General features: G+C 38.9%; 1 long non-coding RNA gene across 1 annotated transcript in view; it reads left to right on the top strand.

Moving 5' to 3' along the window:
* LOC131810832 (uncharacterized) overlaps positions 1–27171 on the top strand; it is a 227235-nt gene that overhangs the window by 68862 nt on the left and 131202 nt on the right. The window contains exon 3 of the long non-coding RNA XR_009345734.1: positions 2911–3052. This is a non-coding gene — a long non-coding RNA (uncharacterized LOC131810832). The remainder of the gene's footprint in view (positions 1–2910; positions 3053–27171) is intronic.

Raw genomic sequence — 27171 nt, 5'->3', positions numbered from 1 at the left:
CTCAAAAGTGTAAGTTCTTCAAATACAAACTTTTCTTACATCTTATTTATATATCTTCTTAGCCACTGATGTCATCTTAAAAATGCCAACCTGAGTATCACTCACCATTAATTGCTCTTCAAATGAGCACCATGGTGGGGAGAAATGTGAACTGAAGCCTGTAGGTTTTCTTAATAGGACTTAAGTATTATTTATGTTCTGATAATATTTTTATTTGAGGCCTTTGATAAATCACTTCTCAACTTTGAGTTTCATACTTATTATACAGGGTGATAGGAGCATTATTGTTTTTTTAACCACAGGAATTATCAGTCAATTTAGTTATAGGCATCATATGAAAACACTTTCAAGTTTGACTAAAATAACTTTTGAGTATTTATCAATAAATAAAATTTTTGAGGTGAGAAGGATCACCGTGGCTAGATTCCTTACCTTTGATTTCTTCACTTAGCTAAATAATGCTTTATGCTTTCTGAGTTGGTTAATTGAATATATTCTCTTCTGTTTTCTTTTATACTTAAATATATTATTAACGTTTTGCAATTTTTATTTTCAAGGCCAAGTTACTTTGTTGTTTACCTTTGTAAATTGCCAGTTTTTAGAGTATTGAGGTCATAAGTATCTGTTTTTGTTTGGCTTTGGAAAGGTCAAGTTTCTTTGTTCTCTTTTATTTCAGTCATTTTGGATGAGAATGTTCCAAATATAGACTGCATTAGCTTTTGTTATTTAGAAAAGATGAACCAAATTATTTTTCTCAGGTAATTGGTTCTATACACAGAGAACCCCAAATAATTTACAAATATTCAAATCAATAAAATTATTGTTATTGGGTATATTTTTTTTAAAAAAACTGTCTTTCTACAAGTTAGAAAACAAAAATTTGTGAAAAAAGATTACATTTAGGGAGGTGAAAATAGCAACAAAAATTTTTATAAAGGACACTGGCAGTGCCCTGTTTCCATGGTCATTGTTGGAAAGGTCTAAGTCCCCCTTTGTCCCCCAATGTGATGCACCAATGAAATGACAGGCAGGCCTGGGCAGGCAATGCAAACCTACCTAACCGAATGCAACACGTATCTTTTCATACCTCAACCTCAGTGATCTCATCTGAAGTCTGGTAGAAACAGTAAATTGTTCATTTTCATTACTGACTTGGATTCCATTTCTTAAACTTCTGATAGTTTTTCCATTCTCCGACTGATGGACAACTGGGCTGTTCTGTTTTTGTGTCTCTCAGATTAATATTTAGAATTGAGATTATGGGATCCCTGAGAAATATATCATATCCAGAATTTGAAGCTGCTCATCCCCTCTTTTATGCAGAATTATAGCATGGGCTGAACGATAGGTCTTTGGGGCTACAGCTCCTTGACTGAAGTCATGAGATCATGGATCACATATCCTAAGATGTTGCCCAGAGAGGTAATTAATTAATTAGGGGCAATGCTCCAGTCCATCTGTGTATCTGCATAGCTAGAAATTCCTCTTTACCTTTCCTAAAGATTGTAAAATTCAATCTGTATTTGTAGTGAGCTTTGAAAAATTGCCTTGCCAGGGAAGAGCTAAGTTGTATTATTATGCAGGAGACATATTTGGACTGGTGTATAAATTGTGATAATCCCAGAGTCTTTGAAAGTACCGAGGGAAATGGATAGATCTATTTTTTAATCGGTTTAGACAGCTGTCTACACAGCTGCATCCTGGCTATTCGTCTTCACCCAGTCACATGGCCCAGGACATCTGTCTGGGCTACTTCCCACCCTGAGAAAACTAATGAGGTCGTTGGACACACATCTGAGCCAGATCTGGAGAGGCTCAATGAACACTGGGATTACTGTTGGTCTGTTTCTTGTTTTTTGTTTTTTTGTTTTATTATTACATTGTAGGCACATGTTTTGTGAAATATCTCATCATTTTTAGAATGGCAATTTCAGACACTATGACACAGGACACCTCTTTTGTTTGGAGGGAAACAGCATTTGTTTTTCAGTTAATCTCAAGTGCTGGCTACTGCTACTTTAACAAAGAGTGCAGTTGGTTCTTCCTATTCTGGAAAGGGCCTCCCCTGAGAATTGGTATGCATCTGCTGAGGAAGAGACAGGAAATGCTTCCTTAAATTTGCAACCCCAGAAAGGGGATATGTCCATCACCACCCTTGCACCAAAATTCTGATACTTGGAAATTGATAAACGTTTGCTTTCTTTGTTCCCCTTCCCTCAAAATTGTTCTCTCTCAACCCTATTTACCTCTACTACTGGCCTTTGTTCCTCAGTTCTACCTGTCCAAAGCCTGCTCAGTTTTCATGCCCAGTCATCTCCAGCGGTAAGAGAACATACTCACTGCTCGAGTATGTTCTCATTCCCTTTCTGTTTCTACTGAGATTCATTTTCACCTCTATTGGTCTTTGTGTTCTCTTGTCCACCTTCCTTACTAGTGAAGCCAACTGAGGTAATGCCTTATTTATCTTTGTGTTTGATTTATTTCATTGCCAGTGGTTAACAATGTCCCAAATACTTTTTTTCTGGGTGATTTATGGGATAATCCACTGAAATCATGAAGTATGTCCTTTGTATGAAAATCCTGAAAATGTATATCCTGTAATTGTTGGAATATTCTTAGACTAACACACTAAATATTGCTATCTGCAGAAATCACGATATCCCTGTTGTAAAATAATGGCAAGTGAATGTAATGTGCCCCATTACACCAGACATGAATTGAAGAATCAGGGCAGGAGAGGGGCTGAACTGGTGAAATCCCAAAGAATACAAGTGCAGAATAATATAGTAATGGAAACAAGTTGTGAGCAAAGTAATGTCTCAGAAATGAGATGTTTTTGAAGGGCTTCCTTCAGGTTTCTCTATTCATCTTTGGGTTATTCCTTCTGTTGGGTATTTTGATTTTGTACAGGTTCCTTGGAATGGAGATGGTCTAGAAAATGAGGTACGAATATGCACTTCATGATTATAAAAATAACTGTCATCTGGAGCAGAGTGACATTTCCCTGGGACCGAACTACAGGATGAACTTGATGCTGGCTAAAGAAAGTACGGTAAGAAAAGGAAGGCTTTACTCTTTGTTGCATTCAAAAGAGGTTGAAGGCCAGTTTCCTGCGTGGATGGGAAGATGGTTAACATCTTCCATCTGCTGAAGGTAAGATTACCCCACCCCCAGCCTTCAAGAAGACATAGGGATGAAATATTAATGTGAAGACAGGCAGAGGGCTAAGGAAGGAAAAGGACAAAAGGAAGCCTTTGGCAGATAGAACTATGCACAGAGGACTCCAGGAAAATTCTCTGTGGACACCCACTTTATCTTTTTCCTTATCCTATCCCTAAGTCTTTAGAAAATTTTGCCAAATTTTCAGCCTGGTGTTTGCTGTTGTGGGTGGAATGAAGGGAGGAGCCACACTTGGAATGAGGTGGAAAAAGAAAGCCAAAGCCATGTAGAGCCAGGGGTGTGGGTGTGGACTGACAAGGAAGGCAGATGAGAGACCAGAGACAGGTAACCACCATGGATGGTAGGTTGCCTGGTCAAATTCCTTATTAGAAACTGGAGATAGAGCTGCCTGCCTGAATCAGTATCAGGGATCAAAAGATTGTTAACTAGATGTGAAAGGAGGGATGATTTCCTGAAGGCTGGAAAACTTAGTTTTGTTTTATCTTTATAACTGGAGGAAATAGACAAAACTTTGGGAATAGCAGCCATCCACTCTTCTTTTAAATGGCCAGGCCATGAACTAGAAAACCTGAGACCATCCAGGGAGGAACACATATAATAATGTGACTGGCCAACCTGAAGAGCACAGGTGTCCTGTCAGTGTGGATCACCATGAGACTGACCCTGAAATAGGCTGGAGAGTGGAGAGAAATGGAAGCATAGGTGCAATTTCCTTTCTGATCAGTGTAGAAGAACCCTGATATACAGCCCCTCAATGAAGAGGTCTTTGCCCTTTGTACCGCTAAAACGCAACATGTGAGAGGAGGAAGGCCTTGAAATACTTAGGCAATATGTAATAAGATCATTTTCTTCTTGAAAAGAAAATTTCTTCTTTCTTTCTGCCCTGTTTTGATGATCATATATATATATATATATATATATATATATATATATATATATATAATGGTTTGACTAAAGCAGTTGGATTTGCTCATTGGGTGGGAAAAATCTCTGAGAACAGACTTTCTCCTAGCTCCGACTATGGCAGTGATAGCTCATGTGTGACCTTTGGCGGGGTACTGTGGGACTTCCAGCACAGGCCCTGGCTGTGTCTGAGAGGCACAGATGCTCTCCACTGAAAATGTTCAGATGGGCCAAAGTGAGAGGCTGTTGGCTCTGCAATGTTAGTGGGATGAAGGTGGAAAATTAAACGTAATTGCATCCATGTCATCCAAACTAAATGACATTTTAAAACTCTGCATATGGATTTTGTTTCCCTTTTTTATTGTTATGGTTTTTAGAGGCATCTGTGAGCACTTGTGGATATTCAAAGTAGGATGCCATAGTGCCCTTTAGTAAAGGGTTTATCTTATGATAGAGTACTGAGTTCGAAGTCAGACTACTAGTGTTTACATCTTGGTCTTGAGTGCCATTTCTGCTTAATAAACACGTTGGCAAATTTGTCATAATTCTGAACCTCAGATTCCACGTATGTAAAATAAGGTAGAAATATATTTTTTCAGAACAAACCCTGCTACTCACCTCCCTTTTGCTCAAAACACTTTAAAATCTTAAGGCATCTTCCTGCCTACAGGACAAGGTCTGACATCTAACATGGAATCCTGGGAACTGATCTCTGTCCACTCTAATGGTACTTCTCTCTCTTCCTTCACACCTACCCCTCACAAAACTCCCTTCCATTCAGCCATCTTCACTCCTTATGTCTGCCACCATCATGCCACCTTGTTTCCTGCCTCCTTGCTTTCTTTTCCAATATTCTCTGTGACGAAAACAAGTTTTCACTTCCCTTAGCCTTGGCCAAATGGGTAACGCTAGGTCCTTTTTGGGGCGGCACATCTTATCTCTTCCATTTAAACTCTCATTTTGTTTGTCTGTTTAGTTTCCAATTAAAAACAACTTCTTCTGAGTTCTTCTTGACTCAGAATTTTTTGTGTTCCCAACATGTAACATAGGACTTAGCACACAAAAAATGCTTAATGCCTTTGTTGAATGGCTGGGTCAGTGAATGCTGAGTGAGAAATCCAAGGACCATATTATTAATGACGCTGGAATAACCCATACTGTTCACCCATTAGAACACCATCGTATGCCCCAGTTTTGAAACTCACTGTAGCATCCCCATCAAGAGTAGCGAGTTGAGACAATTGGGAGCTCACCTTTTTAGAAAACCCCCATTCAGTCATCAACATTGTCGTTGAAACCACTTCTTTTCCAAGCTAGTTTCTTTAACACCTCCTCCTACAACCCTAGCATATCAGTCGTAACGTCAAGGTACATGGAAATGTTTTCTTCTACATGAGCTATAAACACAACGAAAGTATTCTTTACTCCCAAGATGAGAGTGAACAATTCAGGTCTGATGTAAGCACACCAATAGTGGGTGGGGCTGAATGCTGCCTGCTTCTTCCACCCAACCCATCCCCTGCCCTATTATATAAGAGGTATCCATGTCTTTCTCATTTCAAACATGTTTATTGTCTGGCTAACCCTTAGAAGGCTTTGGAGATTTTCTTCCTGGTTTAGAGCTTAAAGTTTTGAATATTATTCTTCCAGGAAAGGAACAGGGTTGTGTAAGAATAGGTGAAAGATGGAAGGATAAAAACAAAAGTAGGAATGGTGAGTAAATGTTCTCGTTATCATTTAAAGATCTTCAAATACATTTTAATTGAAATTTAAATATCTCTTTCATGAAATTCCATGGTGCATTTCTGCAGAGCTCAAGAGCCTAGGTATCAAAGCTTAAAATCCAGTTATCTGCACAATTTCACCAAATTGAACGCTCCAGCGCTCAAAAGTAGAACATAGATAGTGTAAAGGCCTTTGTCAGTTGACAAGTCCATTTTCTAGGATTTGTAGCAAATCCTTGTTAAAAGTAAGGCAGCATTTTCACAAAGCCAAAAACAAACAAACAAACAAAAAAAAAACGGCGGGGGGGGGGTAGGAGTCAGATCCATTCCAAAATAGTTATTTAAGATATTTGCTTCATGAACTAAAAAAGCAATTTTTGATGGATGTATATGACCCTCTCAATGAGCCCTTTGTGCATTATGTGGACACAGCCTTAGAGAAAGCTGCATGTGTGAGTTTAGGGGAAAATTATTCCTGTAGCAAAGATTCATCATATCATGGTCACATTGTTGAGATTCTTGACAAAAAGTCTAGCTAAAGCAGGAAAGCAAATGATGCATGAAACATGGGTGGGTTCTCCAGAGGTTGGAAGCGTTTAGAAGTATGACCTGTGTGACCCACATCATATTGAACATCTGCTGGGGCAATGCATACCTCTTACAATTATTTCTGATACCTAGATATGAAAAATAAAAATCCGTCTCTCAAAATCCACAGAACAGTCATGCGAATAAAGCAGGATGCTTCCATCACCAAAGTTCACTTTTCTGTTGAGTATGTTCATTGAATATCTTGGCTGTATTTTAAATTGTATTCCCTCTTACAAAATTATGGAATGACATGGCTTCTGTTCAGATGAGTTTGCTTTCATTTGGTGAGAATAGATGTTTTTGTTTTTTTCTTTTCCTTCCTTTCTTTTTTTTTAAATGTAAGCTTCCCTGAAGGCGCACAGCGGTTCATTTTGGTCAACCCCATTTGCCTGTCATTCTGTATCCTTGAAACAAATGGTGCTGAGGATTCAGGCAACAGATTTCCAGGTGTAGCCAGATCGTACAGCATAACTCTCAGAGGTCTCATATAGGCTGTGTGCATACCTCATTTCAAGTTGCTTATTTTGGAAATGGGGAGCTAAACCAACCACTGCTCATTTCATTGATGCACATTCATACGATGCTTATAGAGAAGAAACATTTTTTAAAAATGTATTTTAATTTGAAAGAGTGATACCTGGACTTGACTAAATACTAAAGTCTAAGTCACAAACCTGTTTTGTTGATGTCTTACCACAAAGAAGTGAGGTGTCCTTGGTCTGTAGTAATCATTTGGGGTGGAAGTAATTGAGAGGAGAAAAGGGTATTCAGTCATTCTCCAAAGCTGGGTGCTCCCTACACAGTGAAAATCACATAAAGGACTGATGTAAATCTTCACTTCACGGGTCAAAAAAGACTTATGAAATAGGTTTGATGGAAGAAACTCTGTGCTGAGTTCCATGTCATTGTGCTCATCTCACCTACCATGTGATGCTGGAGCTCTTACCCTGGGAGTAACCTCTGTGGTCCATTTTCTTAAGATTCCTGACTCTTGTGTTCCCAGTGCTACCATTGAATTAATCTGATTGCCCAAAGCAGCTCTGTGAGTTGAGTTGCACTTCTGTGTGCAGTGGAAGACCTACCAGGTTTGGAATCAGGATTCCAGTGCCATCCCTTGGCAGTTCTGTAATTTGAGATGTGTTCAGTTTTCTTGAGAGTGGGGTTATCGTAATATTCAAATGAGCGGATACCTGTAAAATCATAGCCTATGAAACTGTTAATATCACTATTTTGGATTGCTATATGCTCTAGTAGGAAATGAGTGAAGTTGAATAGCATGTTGTAGGAGGGAAGCATTTTCAGTGACTTCTGCAAAGTGAGATATGCTTTTTCAGGTAATATTCAACCTAAGACTTGTTCTTTCGCTGCCAAAAGTCAAAGTTACTTATGACAACGATTGTGAATATATGGTCTACAGCCCAGTATTATCCAGAATGGATAGGTCAGCAATCGTGACAACTGATGTCATAAGAAAAACTATCTCCATTATTAGGGGTCACTTGTTACAAAAGGACATTTAAAACTTTATAGCTCCATAAAAATGTACCGTGGTGTTAGAATAAACATGAATTGTTTCTTGACTCTGACCTTTGAGCCAATGATATTAATTTGACCCCTCACCATTCCCAAGACAAATGTGTCCTTTCATTAAGCAGAAATTTATTATGAACATTGAAGTATTGAACTTTTAATTGAGTTTTTCCTGATTGTTTTTTATTTCACAAACTTGTCTTTGCATTTCCTGTGTTGCCTTGACTTTTCTTGGAGAGGAGGTTTGTACCTGCATCAGCATGGGTGGAACAGTGTGCAAAGTCGCCCTCCCTCGGGGTGGTCCGTCCCTTGGACTTTGGGGATGCCACTGTCTGCCTGCCTGTGTGAAGCGAAAGTGGGGGGACAGCCCATCCATCATCTTATCTGAAATAAGTCTAAGGATGTTAAGGGTTTGAGCTCAGTACTGTAGGAATTAGACTGAGCTGCAACAGACAATAAAAGGCCAGTTATGCCGATGTGGAGCTAGAGAGAGAGTGGCCATTTCACGGTCAGGTTACCCCAGTTGTCTTAACCACTAAATCGTTGTTGCCAGCTTGCAGAGATAAGATGAATTGCTCAGGGGCTGACTTGCCCATAGTCAAAGCAGTCAGCTATAGAGACATAGGCAGTGTAAAATGGAGGTCAGCTACGCACACTGCGCTGGCAAGCATTGAAGGGTTTTGCGGCCCCAGGTCATTTATATGAAATGAGCCGCATGGTGAAAGGAAGAAGGCAACAGCTTCTTCGTCAGGAATGCTGAAATTGGGAATTCATAAGGATTCTGAAAGGAATCTTGGAGAGTAGCTAAGCTAACCTCTTTCTGTTATCTTTAAAGACATTGAAGGAAAGAGAGATGAATGCATTAGCCGGCTTCCCTATAGTTGAGGAGAGAGCGTAGGGTTTCAACTTCCTGTTCGGTCCTTTTCCCATAACTAAGGGAAGGGTACTCTGGGCTCCCACCCAATAGTTCCTTTTCCCACAGTTGGAACTGAAGTAGCCTTATAGTCTACTCCACTCAAGGCTGGTATGACTTTTGATAAATGGATGCATAAAAGGATGAGGGCAGCATCAGCCTCCCTAGGAGGTAACATTAATGTCCATGAGACCTGGGGACCTGTGAATTGCTCACATTATAACATGTTCAGTATGAAGCTATTTGAAATTGCATGGGAAGAGGGTCTTCCTTTTGATGGCAGAATGCTCAGTCTTTAGTTCAGAGTTTAGACTCAAGCTTCATTATACATGTCGTACTATAATTATACACGCAAAGGTATTCTAAAATAGCTGTACTTGTGTTTAGCCCTGAAGAAAACAAGGTTTCAGATGTATTATGGGTATTGTTCTGTTTCTATTTTTGTTTAGTGCCACCCAACTGATAAACGCTGATGGTACTTCTGAACAGTGGACAGCACGATTTCCATGAGGTAGCATTAGGAAATAGGTGGTTCTGCTGTTTTGCAAGGACTGATCAGACTGGAGGGACATCCTCTACTGTGAAAGATAAACTGTAGCCCATGACCTTGCAATACACTTGAGGGGGGGGGGGAAGCTTTTGTCTTTGTACATTTATTCCCATTATATTCAGTCCTCAAATAAAAAACAAAAACAAAATGAAACAAACCTGAAGTCCTGACAAAATAAATAATGTATTTTATTGACATATGCCTTTTTATTTGATTCTTATGCAATATGAAAACTTTTCCCAGTTTTTTGAGTTGCTTGGCAAACATTAAAGCACACATTATAACATGTTCAGTATGAAACTATTTGAAATTGCATTTATTTCTCTTTATTTCTCTTTTTTGCCAAATCAGTGGGTGAAACAGATGTGCTTTTAACTTCTAAAAGGTGTGGCTTCTACTTCCTTATTATCTATTCTTTAACAAAGTTAGGTGCTCTGTTATATTTATATTCTTTACATTGTCCAGTGTTTTAATCAAAAATTCATAAAGGAATGAAGAAAGTTGATGAATACCTGTAAAAGAAAGGTTCATGGTTTTTCCTGATAGCTAGCTCTGTAAACTTGGGGATTTTAAGAAGGAAAAAAAAAAAAAAAAAAAACCCAGGAATGACTTTTATAGCCTTGCTGCCGTAACGGCATTTATCGTAAGTGTCAGAACACTATCCGTGATAATGTCTTACTGAATAAGCGGGTAGCTCACCTGATCTCCATCTCCCCAGCACCTAATAGATATTGTGGGCACACAGATAAATCTCATTTTATGTTATGCTCAGTCACAAAAAAGAATTAGATTGTGTTGTTCTATCAGGCAAGAGGATATATATCTGTTGTAATCATCCGTAAAAATTACTTTAAGTTGAGTCACTAGGAGATTGTTGGATACATGCAAAATCGGGATGGTGTGTTTTGGCCCGTTTCATGTTGACTTGGAAAAAGAAAAAGAAAAAAACTTATACCTCTGAGTGATTTGCCACCAGACCTTTAGAAATGAGACAAATTTGTGGATTTTCTTCCTGAGAAACATATTGCAAAGGAGAAGTATTGATTTTATTTCATTCAGGCGAAATTGGTTATTTATTTTTACTTATGACCATTATAAAACAGGGCTGAGCTGCCTTGTTATGATCAAATAAGAATGATCTATAATGTTTTCCTGGGTATTGAATAGGATCCAAACTGTATTGGGGTCATTGGTGTTAGACAATTTCCCGGTGTTGAGAAGCAGGGGAAGGATGAACGCAGCCTGTGGACAGTGTATCTGAGTCAGAGCAATAAACTTCGGCTGTGTGTACACTTTTATTAGGAGCATGAAGGAATCAGAAGCCTCATTTCAGAAATGATAATAACATGGGCTTAGATGGCCATAATAATCTTGTAATTATTTTTCAGTCAATTGGCCTATTTGATGATTCCTGGAATGAAATGCTCGTCCAACTTGACATTTATTGGATGCACATACACATGCACACAACCTAAATAGAGCAGTTTATTAGTGCCAAATGCCTTTGACTTTCAATATCCCAAAGGACAGTGCATCTAAAACTAGGTAAAGTGCAAATATATACATAGTCATCAAACACATAGAATATTTTATTTTATTACTCCTTAATATAAAGGATGAGGAAACTGAGGGCTATTTCTTTATTACCTCTATTATTTCTTTATATCTCCCAAGTCCCAGATCAGTACTTATGCCACTACCCAGTGCTGGTTTGCTCATGGCTACACTGTAGACATTCTAGGAAATGACACAGAGGAGTCTTTGTCCATCGTGCTTCAGTCTGGTTTGGTTTTACTCCATTTTGTTCTCCCACTTCAGACCTCAGCCTCAGTTTCCCCTCTTCAGAAAGAACCTCATTGATGATCTATATCATCCGTCTTTCCATTATGTTTTCATTACATCCTGCCTAGTTTCCTATTCGTATTTTGGAAAAATTCTAATTGTTTTGTTTATGCAAAACCTGTCAGCAGGTTTGTTCCGCTGTTCCTACCCCTGTGAAAGGTCCCTGAGCAGGATCCTCATCTGCGCCATTCACCACTCTATTGTCAGAATGTAGACAGTGCCGGGGGCCATGTAGGTGCTCAATTCATGTTTGATCATTGAATAAAAGAAGGAAGAATGAGAGAGAAGTAAAGAGGGAAAAAATTGATAGTGTTTAAAGTCCGTAGGGGAAGGAATCAAGAATATTAATTGGTATAATTTTAAAAATATTCAAAAATATACTCTGTAGAGATTTTAAAAACAAGAAAAAAAGTGTGTGTGTGTGTGTGTGTGTGTGTGTGTGTTCACATATACGTGTATGTCAGACAGGGAGTAGTAAATGGAGACAGAAGTAGGAGAAATTGAGAATACTTGGAAGACATGAGAAAGGCTTGAGAAACAAGATCTGGAGTAGGCTGAATGAATCCCCCCCACCCCAAAGATGTCCACATCCTGATCCTGGGAGCTTGTCAATATATTACTTTCCATGGCAAAAGGGACTTAGCAAGTACGATCAAGTTAAGGTTATTGAGGTGGGAATGTTAGCCTGGATTATCCAGGTGGCTCCAGGACATTAACAAGGGTCTTTATCACGGAAAGGCAGAAGAGAATCAGAGAAGATGTAATGAGGGAAGCAGAGGTGAGAGAGAGAGAAAGAGATGGTAAGAGTCAAAATTGTTCCACTGCTGGTTTTGAAGATGGAGGAGGAGGCCATGGATCAAGTAAGGCAGGTGGCTTGGAGAGGCTAGAATAGGCAAATAAATTGATTCTCCATTAGAGCTTCTAGAAGTGATCAGGCTGTGCCAACCCTTTTTAAATATTTGGACTTCCAGAACTTTAAGATAATAAATTTATGTTATTTTAAGCCACTAAATTTGTCGTAGTTTGCTCCTCACCTATAGGAGATTACTATGAGATCCTATTAAAGATATATCTTAAAAAGATTAGTTCCTTTTCTCTTTTATAAACTTTATTTTTTGAATGAAAATAACACATAAAATAACATAAAATGTGGAAAATGCAAAAAAAACAATATGCAAGAGAATAACCTTTAACCCCATCACCCAGAGAAAGAAATCTTAATATTGTGTTTCATTCTCAGAGGTGGACTTTGGATCAATGAAGTCAGGGAAGGAGGATATTAGAACTGGCACTAAAAGCTCTTTGCCATACTGAAAGGAACATTTAGTTAATTGTGAAGTTATAAGTCATATTTAATTAGGCATTATTTCCTTAGTCCGAAGTACAATAGAATTTAGTGTGATAAAGACAAAGTATCAGGGGAAGAATATATCTACTGCCTTCCCCTTTATCTGGGCCAGTTTTTCTTATGAAGGCCTGTGCATGGCAGAGATGACATTGCCCATTTTGTTTCACTGTTGTGTCTTGTTCAAGGGGCATGATGGGTGTCAGCCCATGGTTGTAGGGTGAATTGGCCTGGCTCGGCACCCAGCTCTTAGGTGTTCCTAACAAGCCATGTGAGGCACAAGTCCTTTCTTTTCCCTGGATCTCAGCTTGCCCGTAAGGTGTATATCAAGTTATCCTCCAGGCCCTTCAGGCTCTAACTTCCTAGGGCCCAATTTAAAGCACTCCAGGGATGCCTGGTGGCTCAGTAGGTTAAGCGGCAGCCTACAGCTCAGGTCATGATCCCAGGGTCCTGGGATCGAGTCCCACATCAGGCTCCTTGCTCGGCAGGGAGCCTGCTTCTCTCTCCACCTTTGCCTGCTTCTCTGCCTGCTTGTGTGCTCTCTCTCTCTCTCTCTCTCTCTGACAAATAAATAAATAAATAAATAAAAATCTCAAAATAAATAAATAAGTAAGTAAATAAATAAATAAATAAAGCACTCAAAGAAGATCTTGTGTTATTTCAATTTCCATTTCTGTAAACCTCATTTTGTTTCTAAGGGGCTCTAGTTGATTTGGGCAAACTCACCTGTTTGCCCAAATCACACAGTAGATGGATTTCTTTCCTGAAGGAGTTAAAGAAAGAAATCACAGCTTCTGGGAGAAATTGTGGGAGAGATTGTGAATAAAGGTTTACCTCAATGGGGGGCCTGGGTGGCTCAGTGGGTTAAAGCCTCTGCCTTCAGCTCAGGTCAATGATCCCAGGGTCCTGGGATTGAGCTCCGCATCGGGCTCTCTGCTCAGTGGGGAGCCTGCTCCCCACCTTCTCTGCCTGCCTCTCTGCCTACTTGTGATCTCTGTCTGGCGAATAAATAAATAAAAATCTTAAAAAAGAAATTTATCTGAACCTACAACATTTTCTTTGGATGATGCTCTGGGTACATTTTCAGATAACCCTCTAGATTCTCAGGATTTTGTTCAGAGAGAGGCAAACAAGTGTCAGAGGAAGCACTGAATTTGGTAATAGTGTTTCTTCTACTTACTGTGGCCATTTTAAACTTACTAGTCTGGGAGCAGCAAAAGGAGCTTTAAAAAATGTGTATCATAGTGCCTTCACCTGCATTCTTCGAAATGGGACCACTTAATGCAGATGGCTCTAAGTTTGTATCTGACGTCCAGAGTCTGAGATGATAGAGTTGAAAAACCAAACAGACTTGTGTGTACATATGCAAACTAGTTTTAGCAGGGGTACTAGTGGTGGCATTAAATTAAGCAGTTATTTAGAATGGAATTATAAATATCCAAATCTGGCCAGAAATATTCAAATTCAGTCATGGGTCTTGCTAATTCAACTCCTCCTCTGAATTCTGTTTAAGTGTAGCCGATGACCTTAAAATTAGTGCTAACAATAGGAAAACCCCTTTACCCTTCGCAGACTTCCCTCTTGAGTCTTTCTTGAGGGAAGAACTGCTCCCCTGATGTGGTAGAGAGCGGAGGAGTGTTTTGAAGAGCCATTCAGTTCATTATTTGCAATAATAATGGAAACATTGGGTTGAATAATTTACAGGTCTGAATGAGTCCTTCATAACCAACGTCTAAAAAGCAATTCTTCACATTTGAAACAATCCCGGCTTTAAGAAAGTTGTTCCTTGACTGGGTAAATCAAGCTAAGCAAAAAGAAATTGTAGGGATGATAAAGCTATTTGGAAAAATGTTTAGAAATATGAAGAACACTTCTTAAAACACAGACCTTTATTACACAAAGAGAGAGAAATGTCAAGGGCATTGCTATTTGGGTAGCAAATTCTTCATTTTAAGTACAAGAACTAAATTGTATTGCTCTTGGTAGAGAAGGGTTTAAGAACCCAAGCTGTGGATCAGCACATCCAGGATGACTCCTGATTCTGACTCTGTTGTGTGTAAAAGTTCAGGAAGATGACTTATCTTCACTTACTTCCCTTACTTAAAATGGAGCTATTAGTAGCATGTGAAGGTCTGTTCCTGGAGTTTGGAGGGAGGTGAAGTGAGATAACACACATGGTTCTTGGAAAATAGCAAAGGTCTAGTAATTATTAGTTCTTCATAGCAGTGGTCGTATTTGTAAAATATGTCCTGAGCAATTCTTACAGGGAAGCAACAAGCTAGAATTTGAGGACAGACTGCCATTGAGCAGCTCACAGTTTAATGGAGTAACAGACATACAATGAAGAAGCATTATAATATAAGGACCGAAGAAACATAGGTGAGGCATTATGAGCTTATGGAAAAGATATGAAATAATGGTCGACTGCAAATTCAGGAAATGCTAGGTAGAGGAGTTGGTATTTGGGCCCTGGTTTGCATAACAAATTGGAATTTTCCAGGAAGAAAATTATTATAAGTGAGAAGGATTGGCTTTTTAATCCTAACAGAAGCTGAGTTTGTGCTTCAAAGTAATTTTGTGACCAGTTAATGGTGCATGATTCCATTTGTCGAGTTCTTAGTATTTACGGGGTGTGAAGAGGAATACAAAGGCATAAATCTGGAAAGGAGACAAGAGCCAGATTTTGCAAGACGTCATTTACAAGTCTAAGGGCTTTTGATTTCATCTTTTAGGCAGCAAGTCACTATCAAAGCTTGACAAACTGGAGAGTGACATAATGACATAATATTTTCTTGTGTTTTAGAGAGACCACTGTGATAGCATTGTTAGGGATGAATTTTAGATGAGGGAGATGGTAAGTAAAGGGAATGCATAGGAGACCATTTCAAGTCCCAGTGAGATACAGAGAGAGCTTTATTTTCTGAGAGTGAAAGTGGTGATGGAGAGAAAATTGTAAATGTAAGGAGAAGGAGTTTACATTCTCAGAAAGATGTGGAATATGAGAGACATGGAGTTGTTAAGGATCTCCTAATCGATGGTTATAAGTTGGGTTGACTATTTTAATCACCGATGCTACTAGTCAAGATAGAGGGATGCAGTTGGGGTTTAGAAGGGAAGTGGGACGAGAGATTGTGTTCTGTTTTGGAAGTGAGTGTGAAGTGGTTAGCTTATGTAAGAGAGAAAGATCAGATGCCATGTGTGATTATCGTTGAGTTACTGAGGGGAGACGGCTTTTTTTAGGGGGGTTCATATCTGTAGGAGTTAAATACATGGAAGTAGTCAATGTAGGTAACCAGTTATAGACTTGAAAAGAGGATTCAAGGAACAAGGATTATCTTTATTTAAAGTGAAGACTTAGGGCATCTACGTAGCTCCGTCATTAAGCATCTTGTCTTTGGTTCAGGTCATGATCCCAGGATCCTGGGATAGAGCCCCACTTGGGGTTCCCTGCTCAGTGCAGAGCTTGCCTCTCCCACTCCCTGTTCTTTTGTTTCCTCTCTTGCTGTCTCTCTTTCTCTGTCAAATAAGTAAATAAAATCTTAAAAATTTAAAAATAAATAAGTAAAGGTAAAGACTTAAGATATTCCACTTGCATTTAACCAAATGAAAAAGTAAATGGGGGTAGAAAGCAAACAATTGGTGTCTTTGTAAAAGGGTTTAGTTTCTTGTGCTGTATATGTACCTTTTCTCCAAGTTTGAGATTTTATCAAAATGAGCATGTTACTGGAACAAACAAAACTTTGCCATAACTGTCAACAAAAATCACCAAATAATTACTTACAAATGATTTTAAATCTGAAGTCCTGTGTAGGATGAAGCAGTCTGACCAGGTGGATGAAACCCTTTTCTTTAGTTTTATTTATTAATCATTTTTATTAGTGTGGCCGACATAAGATTGTAGCTTCAGTGTTCAGTTCGCTGATAAAGATTAATGACAGTGGACTTAGTAATCTGATACAGTGACGTTTCCTAGTCATTTAGAGTGAGAGATTAAGTGAATTTTTTTTCAGTTCGGTCAGTGAATATCAACTAGATTTCTTCATGAAGTTGTAGGTAAGAATGGGGCCATGAGGTTACCCAAACTGAGGAAGTGCCTTTATGGGAATTCATGTCTATGGGTTTTGGCACTGTTAGATGAATGTTCATATTAACAGGAGTCAGCCCATTTACAGTCTCTGACTTGGGGCTCTTACTTGGTAAATGCCACAAACAATGACATAGCCCATTTTTTTTTCTGTAACATTTTTCCATTTCCTTTAGCTTGAGAAAATCTATTGGAGCCCAAGGGCTTTGAGGAACTCCATATTCTTATCTGTTTTCTTTGGGAGGGTATGTACAGAGACATGTTATTTTGGTTCTCTAGACGTGGTCATAATGTACCAGCCAGAAGGGATTTTTTTTTATGGGTTTTGCCATATGAGATGAAGGGGATTTTGTTATTAGAATATCAGTTCCAACAGAGATAACTCTTAAAATTGGCCATTGAACAGTGTCCTCTGCCATCTGGCCTTCAAACACAAATAAATATTTGAAAAAACTCCACAAGATTAGTTTTTAATGAGCCAAAACATCAGAAAAAAAAGAATTTCATTTAAACTTAGAGCTTTCAAAGAACAGTATAACAATAAAAATTAGATGTGAAAAAAATTTTGTAGTTTACCTTGGGTGTTACCTACATAATAACCTTGTCTTTTGATATGCTATGTGATGTAGTTATTTTGGGTACAGTTTTTAATTACATTCCTTGGCTGCGAACTCCAGTGGCACTTTCTTCAACTGCATGATCTTGTGTGAATCATGCAACCATGCTTAGCCTCAGTTTCCCCAAATGAAGGCAGTAACAATACCTACACCATCAGCTTATTGTATTAAATGACATAAAGCATGTGAAATATTTAGCATGGTGTTCAGTCTATTCTAAGTAATCAATATACATTACCTATGAGTATCTTGAGATGAAAGCTTTAACAATTTATCCTTTCTGACTAAACATATCTTTTATTTTAGTGGCACACTGAATCAAAATAGTCACATTGATTGATGCTCTGAATTTAGCTTTTGTTTTTTATTCTCTGGCCAATTTAAGTGAACTCACAATGTCATTTTGTTCAATAATAGTCAGGTTTTGAAATCTACCTATATATTTCTTATTTTAGCTATTGTAGAGGATACAATATTTATGTTTCTCCATCAGGATTACTCTTGTGGCTAGAACTGAGCACCTGGATGATTTATAATGAACTTGATGCCTCTCTCAATTACTTCCCTTCTACTTAATTCCATAACTAGATCACACTCTGTTTTCATATGTGAGGCCTATGCGGATGATAAAGATGCTATCCTCATGAGTCAGCCTGGTGGGGGAAACACGTGATCCTAGTATAGTGATACATGTAGCGCAATAAAAGTTCCTAAATGGTAGGGTGCTAGCAGAGGGTAATGGAATAAAATGATTAATTATTTCTAGTAGGTCTAAGAGAGCTGGATTGGAAATGGAGTTTGAGCTGAGCTCTGAAGAATGAGTAGGCACTCTGGAGTTGCAAACAGAAGAGCCCATGTAAATATATGAAGGAATGAAATAGAAGGCATGGGCAGAACAAGAGCAAGTCATAGTTGGTTGCAGAAGAAAAATATTAAGTGGGTGGGGAAGAGGAAATGGAAATTGTTGGGACAGACAGAATAATTGGATGTATCTTGATTGTTTCCACCCCCAACACATTTCTTCATGGGAAGTCTAGTTCTCCCTTCTCATTGGGCTCATAGTAAATTACTCTTTCCCCCATCTGTCCCTTTCATGTTCCATGTGAAATGATGATGTGTGTATTCTATCATGGGTGATTTCCTTGCATGGAGGGATGAGGGAATGGACATCTCCAAACAACAGAACATTCTTTTCCTAATGTCTCCTTGCTGATCTCTGGTGGGGCGTCCATTCATTATTTCATTACCCTGGAGCTACAGTGACACCTCCTATAGAATTCTGAGGGTTTCCTTACTCCTCCGATAATGTCAAGTCAATTCTTGATTTTTCTGGAAAGACTGTTTATTCTGAAGGGATTGCTGAGAAGCTCCAAGCAGCTGCTTGATCTGACTTTTGGGGAAATTGTCCAAAGTTTCCTATCCTGTCCTCTGAGAAGCCTGTGAAACAGGTCCTACTGTCATACTCTTTGTTGATTTTAGCTTTTTGTTTTTTTACCCTGATTTTCCAAGTCAGGTTAAGTTTTATTGCAATAACTGAGGGAAAGTTCTAAAGTTATCTAGAGGAACCTGCTAAGAGAGATGGTTTATTTTTATATGTCATTTCTCCACTTACAGAGGGTTAGAGAAGCATCTATAAAAATATCAGAAACAGTTCTGGGTTTCCCATCTTTCCCCAAATTGGACAGCAAAACAGGTATAGATTTGGGGGCTCTCTCTTGACTAACAGTATCTCAGGTAAGGGACATGGAATCTGCCTTTTAAGACAGCACCTACTTCTCTGTGATTCTTCAGCTTGCTAAAATTTTAAAACATCTGATATGAAGAAAAAAAATCAGAAGCTACTGAAGAGTTTTGAAAGTTGAATTTTGGGAAGATTAATGTGTTAGCATGTACAAGATGGATTATATCAGGGAGATTTGGGGGGCTGTGACACATTTAGAAAGTTATTGTACTTCTAAGGCAGGTATAAGGGCAGGAGGACAGAAATTAATCTTGGTGTTTGGGTGGGTGCATGACTCTAAATCATGGTAATGAATCGAGGAGACTGCTGTATGAATGTTTATTTTGAAAGGTATCCTCTAGCATACCAAACCCTGCCCCATCATTAAGAAATTGTGAAGGGGTGAGCATGTGCTACAACTTAAAAGGGCCACATGTTCTCCCTAAGTGTTGACAGGAAAGTTAGAATTGAATATGACCATTTAACTTCTCAAAGAAAGATACACACTGAATTAATAAGATCGAGAAAGCCTCATCTTGCCATAGCTGTGAATGTGACCAGATGGCCAGTCACACACGCCTCTGAGAAACACTGAAATGCTTTTGCTTGCTTGCTTGCTTTTTTTTTTAAATCTGTCTTATGATTATTCCAAGATGTAAGCTATTATGGGAAAAATCCACAGAGATAGTCCAACAGTAAAACCAGCAGGGAATTCACCAGAAACAGAAATAAAGATTAGAGTCCCTTTGGAGACTGGTATAAATAAGTTATACTGCTCCACCCTCATCATCCAGGTAAATGTTAATTTCAGAATAGGTTTTCTGGAAGTAACTAATGAAGGGCCAATGCCTTTCCTTCTACATATGAGAAAACAATAATCCACAGAGGTCAGTGGGCTTTTTTTTAAGTTTGCAAGCTAGTTAATGACAGAGCCACAACCAAAGCATTCTCTCCTGAAGACTCTTGCTTTCTTTCATCTGCATCACCAAGTGTTCCTGTTGTCCTCACAATTGGTACATGCCACATTGACATAAATATGTGCTTTTGTACCTTATTGATTTTTTAACAACACCTTTTTACTCTAATATAGCACAGGTATGGAAAAATAATGTACAAGTTGTAAGCATTCTGATAAATGAATTCACAAAATGAACCAGGTTAAAAAAAAATACAGTTAAAAAAAATTATCAGTAATTCAAAGTTCTTCCCATCTTTCCCATTCATCATGCTCTACTATGTTCTCCCAATGGTAGCTTTTTAAAAATTTTAACAGATTAATTTTACTTATTTTTATATCTTAGATAAAGGAATCATACAACATGTATTTTTTTCTTTTGGCTTTTTTTTTTCCCCAACATTATACTCATAAGATTTGTTCCTGAAATATGTAACTGTAGTTCATCATTTTTATTGCTGTTTAGTATTTTCATTGTATGGATATTTATGCTGAATAAATTCATACGATGTATTTATTCATTCTACTGTTGGCGATTACTTAGCTTGTTTCTAGTTTTGGCCTATTAGAAATAGTGTTGTTTTGAAATGTTTTTATAGATGACTTTTACAAATATATATGCTCCTCTATTGGTTATATACCTAGGAGTATAATTACTAGATCATAATATATGAATACATTTAACTTTAGTAGATTCTGCCTGTTTATAGGCAAATACTTTTGTATATGAATGTTTGATTTATATTCAAGTTAGCACAGCAGAGTTGTGGGGGGAAGGATAGTCTGAGTAAATATCACTAGAACATTTAGATATACTTTTTTTTAAATGAACCTTAATCTCTACCTCATACTGTATGCAAAAATTGTGCCAAGTGGATTTTAGTTTTAAATATTTAAGTTTAAAGAATAGAGCTTTAAGAAGGTAGAGAATATTGTTATGTGCTGTCATGATTTGGAGCAGAGGGAAAAAAAAACTTTTTTAGTCTATAGAAAGCATGTTTCATAAAGAAAAAAGATTAAGTATAACCACGCTAACATTAACAACTTCTCTTAAGAGAATTAGAAGGTAAGCCACCAAATTGAAGATGTTGACAAAACATTTAACTGTTGAAAGGTGTGAATCCAGAATACATAAAATCTACAAACCAGTAAGGAAGAGAGAGCATAATAAAAATTGGGCCAGATCTAGAATGGATACTTCACAAAAGAAGATATCCCAATAACCAATAAAAATACAAAACTAATATTAAAACCCATATTAGATGCTCTATACATGGCAGCAAATTTGTTAAAAAAAAAAAATTCACTAGAGATGAAGAAGAGTACTGGGTTCTCTAACACACTGCGGATGGAAGTGTTAATTGGCCCAACCACTTATAAAACATGTTTGATATTATTCACTACAGTTACAGACACTCATCTGAGTCTACACCCAATAATAGTATGTACCCCATGGGACAGGTGTAAGAATGCTTACACAACGTTATCCATAATAGCCTCAATATTAAAAACGGCATGCATCTTTTGTCAATAATAGTACAGATTGATAATCTTGGGAGCCAAATGATGGAGTATTATTTAGTAGGGGTGAGAAGACTTTTTTTCAAGGAAGAGTGAGGGAGTAACATTGATAAAGAAGAAGTGTTACAGAGAGGGAGGAGGGCTCTGGGGTATCATCAGCACTGTTTCTTTACCTAGGCAGTGTTTGTCCAGTTTGTTTAGTGATGCTTCATTGAGCTGTACAATTTGGGGGCACTTTTAAAATAATATGTTATATTTCACAGCGCAAGTGGTTTGAAACAATAAATTCATCAAAAATTTGATTAAAAGCCCTTATGAGAAATAGAAGGGAAATAGTGTACAGTCGGTGACAGCGGGGGGGCACAAACTACAGCTCTAAAATCAGAATACTTTGAGAAACGTGATTTGGAGTTAAGTTCACCTGATATTTTCATAACACCTTCACAATACCACTGTGGTGGTCTTGAAGATATATTAAGAGATAAAGAGAATTAGGGCTTTATAGGTAGGAGCGCTCTGTAGGACAACATTCTTTAGTGATACCACAGCTTGATTTGGACAAGAGTTTGGGAGGGAATGGTTTCTGTCTGAAGGGAGATTAAAAATATCCTGGTTTCTCTAATGTAGTCATATTCAAAATCATAACCCCTCTCTCCATTTCTTAAAGTGGCAGCTGAAGTTAGCAAATTTAAGAAAATACCTGATTAAATCCATATCATGGAGTATTCCTTTTTTCACTCTCAGGAGATCTGGATCTCTTCCTTGCTATCTTCAGGACAGGTTCATCCAAAGATGGCTCTGACTGGGAAAGAAGGCCGGTAGGCATCTAAGACTGAGGCATAAGAGGCTGAAACAGCAGAGACTTTTCTTGTGGTAAACTTGCTGAACCTTCGTTGCTCTCTGATAACCTCCCCCTTCTCTCACATGTCTCTGGACACATTCTTTTAACTAATTTAATAGGACTTTTTACCAGCCATCTTTCTCTGAAACTCTCCTGCTGTTGACTGTTTCATGGACAATTGACTCCTTGACTTGCCTTCTTCTCTTTGTTGGCTCATGCTTATTGGATTGGACCATGGCCTCTGGTCTGCTCTTTTCATGTGGGCTCAGCTTCCTGTATCTGGCTCTTCACTTGATCATTTAAATGTCTGTCTCCCCAGACTTAGCATCACCTTTGTAGATGAGCATTTACATGCCTGGGGCAAATACGAAGTTTGGAGATATTAGTTTTGTAAAAAGCCAGCAGACATAGGGAAGAGGCAAGGAGGGAGAGGAACAGCCAGAAAGGTGCGTGAATAAATCATGAAAAGAGTGAAGAACAACTTGCTTAGGAACATGATGGAGTTGAGAGTACTGAAGAAGGGTAGCGCCAGGAGATGAAGAGAGGGTGTGCACTGATTGGAGGACCACGTGTTAGATCAGAGAAGAGACGATAGTTTGTAGGAGGATAAGACCAAGAACCAATGTTTAAGGACAAATAAGCAGGTCTAGTATAAAGCCCAGCTTCAGTTTCTGTTAATGGAAAGGAATGTACTTTTGTTCTGAAACAAGGAGTTGGACTTGGAACCCAGAAAGAAATGGCAGCAAATCCTCAAATACCAGAGCCAGGCACCATCTCATACTGTGTATTAAACTGGCTCTAGCATGTTCAGTAATGATGTTACAATGAATAATAGGGATTGAAAAATAGTAATTTGATCAAAATTGTCTACCAGCTAGATGCTTTGAGAAGTTCTGGAGATACAATGAAAAGACAGGTTACAGACTGTTGCTAGGATTTGGACTATTGATACCAAACCAAAACAAAGTATCAACTTAAAATCACTGTGTTCCTATTAACATCCCTGGGTCTTTTGGAGAGTAGCCTTTATCCACTTTCTGTATCATCATCTGTATGAGTCAACATTCCTGCTTTTGTCCCTTTCTCTTTTCCTTTAACAAGGACAAAGCTCTCTTCTTGGGTACTGGGGAAGTACACACAAATTTTTGGAGTATTTCCTCCAGCTCTTTGAAGAATATCGGTGGAATTTTGATTGGAATGGCATTAAAAGTATAGATTGCTCTAGGCAGTATAGACATTTTAACAATGTTTATTCTTCCGATCCAAGAGCATGGAATGGTCTTCCATCTTTTGTGTCTTCTTCAATTTCTTTCATGAGTGTGCTGTAGTTCCTCGAGTACAAATCCTTTACCTCTTTGGTTAGGTTTATTCCCAGGTATCTTATTATTCTTTATGCTATAGTAAATGGAATCAATTCTCTAATTTCCCTTTCTGTATTTTCATTGTTAGTGTATAAGAAAGCCACTGATTTCTGTACATTGACTTTGTATCCTGCCACGTTACTGAATTGCTATATGAGTTCTAGTAGTTTGGGGACACAGCCACCGCAAGCAGGGAGATTGCCATTAAATCTAGTGGTCACACAGAAAAATAAATAAATAATTGATCTATGAATTATGGAAGTCAGTCCTATACAGGACAAGTGCAGCTTGCTAAGAGAATGTATAACTGGGAAACTAAACTGGACTGGGGATTCAAGGAAATGTCTACGAGGTAGTGATATTTATGCTGAATTCGGCCTACCATAGAACTCTTAACACAGAGAGAACAACATCCTTTTCCTGTCTCTCTTACAATCTCTGCTCATCCCGTCCCCAGTCTGGATCATATCCCTTGATTCCTCGTGACAGTAGCCTGGTAACTTCCTTGGAGTGGTTGACGTCCCCTAAGGCTCTGAACAGATTGGAAAGCTGCATGTTAAAGTCTTTTTATATGGATTTTCTGAGATCCCATCATTAATTTTAGACCCTCAAATGCAGCACATCACATTGAGGTAGAAAGTTTTACTCCAAACAAATCAAAGATAGCTGACAGTGCACAATGGTGGCTTTGAGGTACAGGGTTTTGGGCACCATTAGTTTCCATTGCCAGTTTGTGGTCTAAATTCTTTTTTTCCCCCTTTAACAGTGGCAGCTAATGTAACCAGCAGTGAATGCTGAATATTCCTTCTTGGTTTATACACTTACCATTTTTTGTCTGCAGCACTGTGGTGATTATCCATCAGGATGGAAGAAACAGCATGTGCCAAAAAAGCACAACATACTCCAAGAGTGCCAAGGAGTCTCATCTTGGCTGGCATGGTATGCTGTCTCACTGCAGGGGGTTGGGGGAGGGAGGCCGTCTGGTGTTGTGGGTGGGAGACGAGGCTTCTGACACAGGGACCAGGGTTAAAAGTGCTTGCCTCACTTTCTTCATTTGTAAAATATATTATACCATCTCAAGATCGTTTTGAGAATTTAATGGGTTGTTGTCACTTTGTACTAATTAAGATTGTTCCTGCTGCAAATGATTGAGATAAAATTTAAATTCACTTAAACAACAAAAGGAATTTTTTTTTTTTCCCTTTGTTAGCAGTGACGGATAAAGGTGAGGTTGATTGTTGGGTAAAGTAAATTTCAGGCAATCAAGTTGCTAGAAGAGCTGCCTCTTCATCTTGTTCATCTTGCTCCCCTGAGGTTCAGCTTCGTTTTTTGTTTCCTTCCTACTGTGCAGACTAGTTATTCTCTTTGTTGGGAGACACAACACAGGTTCTGCTGGATTTCATCTTGTCTTTCAGTGTCTGTGGTTAGGAGTGGGTTTATATGTCCCTACTTCAGCAATATACAGATATCCCAAAGGATTTTATTTCTCTAACCTTGGACCACAAGTCCACACTTGTAGCTCTGGGATGGGGGATTTTAGACTGGTATCCCTAGCAGAACCACATAGTTGGGGTAGAGGAAGAACAGTGGTCCCCCGGAGGAGCAGGAAGGTATAGGTATAGGAGAAGAAAGCAGACAGATTAGGGAGTGATGTAAGATGCCACTGAAAGGTGAATGTTAAATAGATGTCAAGTTTGGCAAGATGGCAGAAAGAAATCATAACAAAATGGGGCTGATGAACGACATCATTAGAAGAGGGAAGAAGCAAAAGGAGAAATCCCAGCCAATGTAGCCATTCCTGACTCTTATTTCATAATTCTGAATTTGCCCAAAAAGGAAGGCTGAGAGAACACATTTGTAGCAGACAGAATGATGGTCCTCAAATATATTCTCACAACATGTGAATGTGGTTCTTTCATTGCAAAAGAGACTTTGCACCTGTGCTTAAGTTAAGGCTCATGAGATAGGAAGAGGATCCTGGATGGTATATGTGAGCCCAGAGTTCTCACAAGGGTCTGCATTAGTGGACGAGGAAGGCAAGGAGTGAATGAGCGAATCAGAGGTAATAGGAAATGTAGAGAAAAGAATGTGGCACTGTTGCTGGCTGAAGGGGTACAAGCCAAGGAATGTAGGCAGCTTCTAAATCTAGAAAAGGCAAGGAAATGATTTCCTCCAGCATCTCCCAAGGAGTGCAGTCACATCCATGACACCTTAATTTTAGCTCTGTGATCCCCATTTTGGAGTCTGATCTTCAGAACTGTAGCATGATAATTTTGTTTATTTAAGCCACAAAGTTGGTGGAAATTTGTTAGAGCAGCCACAGGAAATGAGTACAGCATCCATACATTCTTCTGCTAGCTCTCCTCTCCTGATCTCCCTCCCTGTCACCATACCCAGTTTCCTAGGTCTTCATCCTAACTGGCCTGACATTCGCTGGCTCATATTTCCCTGGAAAGCAGGACCACAGTTTTGAAACATAACCCATCACTAAGTGCTCAGGAGAATAAACAACTTCCTCTTGCTGTTTCACTTTTTACACCCACTAGTGATGGGCTTCTCCTTTTGGTAAACACATCGAGGCAGAGCCCAGGCTAAGATAAGCAGTGGATGGCTTCCTCTTCTCAGTTCATGTGGCTCAAATAGGTACTGACTATGAGTTTTCATGCAAGTCTCGCTGGGGAGATTTCAGATGCTAATTATTTGACTATTTTTGAGTCAACTTGAGAAGCTATGACTCTCCTAGTAGGAATTGTGAGGAGGAGTGGATGGTTCAATGAAGGCAGAAGAATGAGAGAATCACCATGGGAAGAGCTGCAGAGCACGTCTGCGAACCTGGGGCTCCTCCCCACATTCGTCCATCTCTAGCAGTTTGCTGTCAGAGCAGTCATTAGATCTCTTTAGGCCCGTGTTCACTGACTTGCCCAAAACTGGTGTATTGAAAATGCAAAGCTCATGCACTCAATCAGAGCACAAATTCCTTTTCTTCTCTCACTGTCCCAGTTACTTTGTTTGGGAGGGAGGAAGGCACTCTTCCTCCATAATCTAGGAGGAAAACTCATGCAGACCCATAATTGAATTCAGTGTCTTAATTCAATGTCCTATAGTCGACTGGAGTCACGAAACAGATTTATCCCTGTACTCAGAACGCACAACTCATGGAACAGTCAAAGGTATTCACAGTTCCAACTCCTTTACTGGCTCTCCCGGCGGAGATTGCTGCAGAGGGAGTAAGAGATCTGGGCAGTTTCTTCTTTCTTCCCTTGATCCCTTTCTTCCCTTCCTCCCCAGTATTGCAATTTGTGAGCCCTCCAGGGTTGAATCTTAGTGAACGAAGAATGGTAAAGGGAGCAGAAAAAGTTCTTACGTGGCCCGTATGGTCTCATGGTGGTTTTATGCTCTCTGACTCTGGCTACTTACTGTTCACTGCCCATGTGGCTTCTCAGTAAGGTTTCTAGATAAAGTAAACAGTGCCCAGCCAAAACTGATAAACAGCA

This window comes from Mustela lutreola, chromosome 11 (assembly GCF_030435805.1).
Source record: "Mustela lutreola isolate mMusLut2 chromosome 11, mMusLut2.pri, whole genome shotgun sequence".
Classification (NCBI taxonomy): Eukaryota; Metazoa; Chordata; class Mammalia; order Carnivora; family Mustelidae; genus Mustela; species Mustela lutreola.
This window is presented reverse-complemented; position numbering and strand designations above follow the sequence as displayed.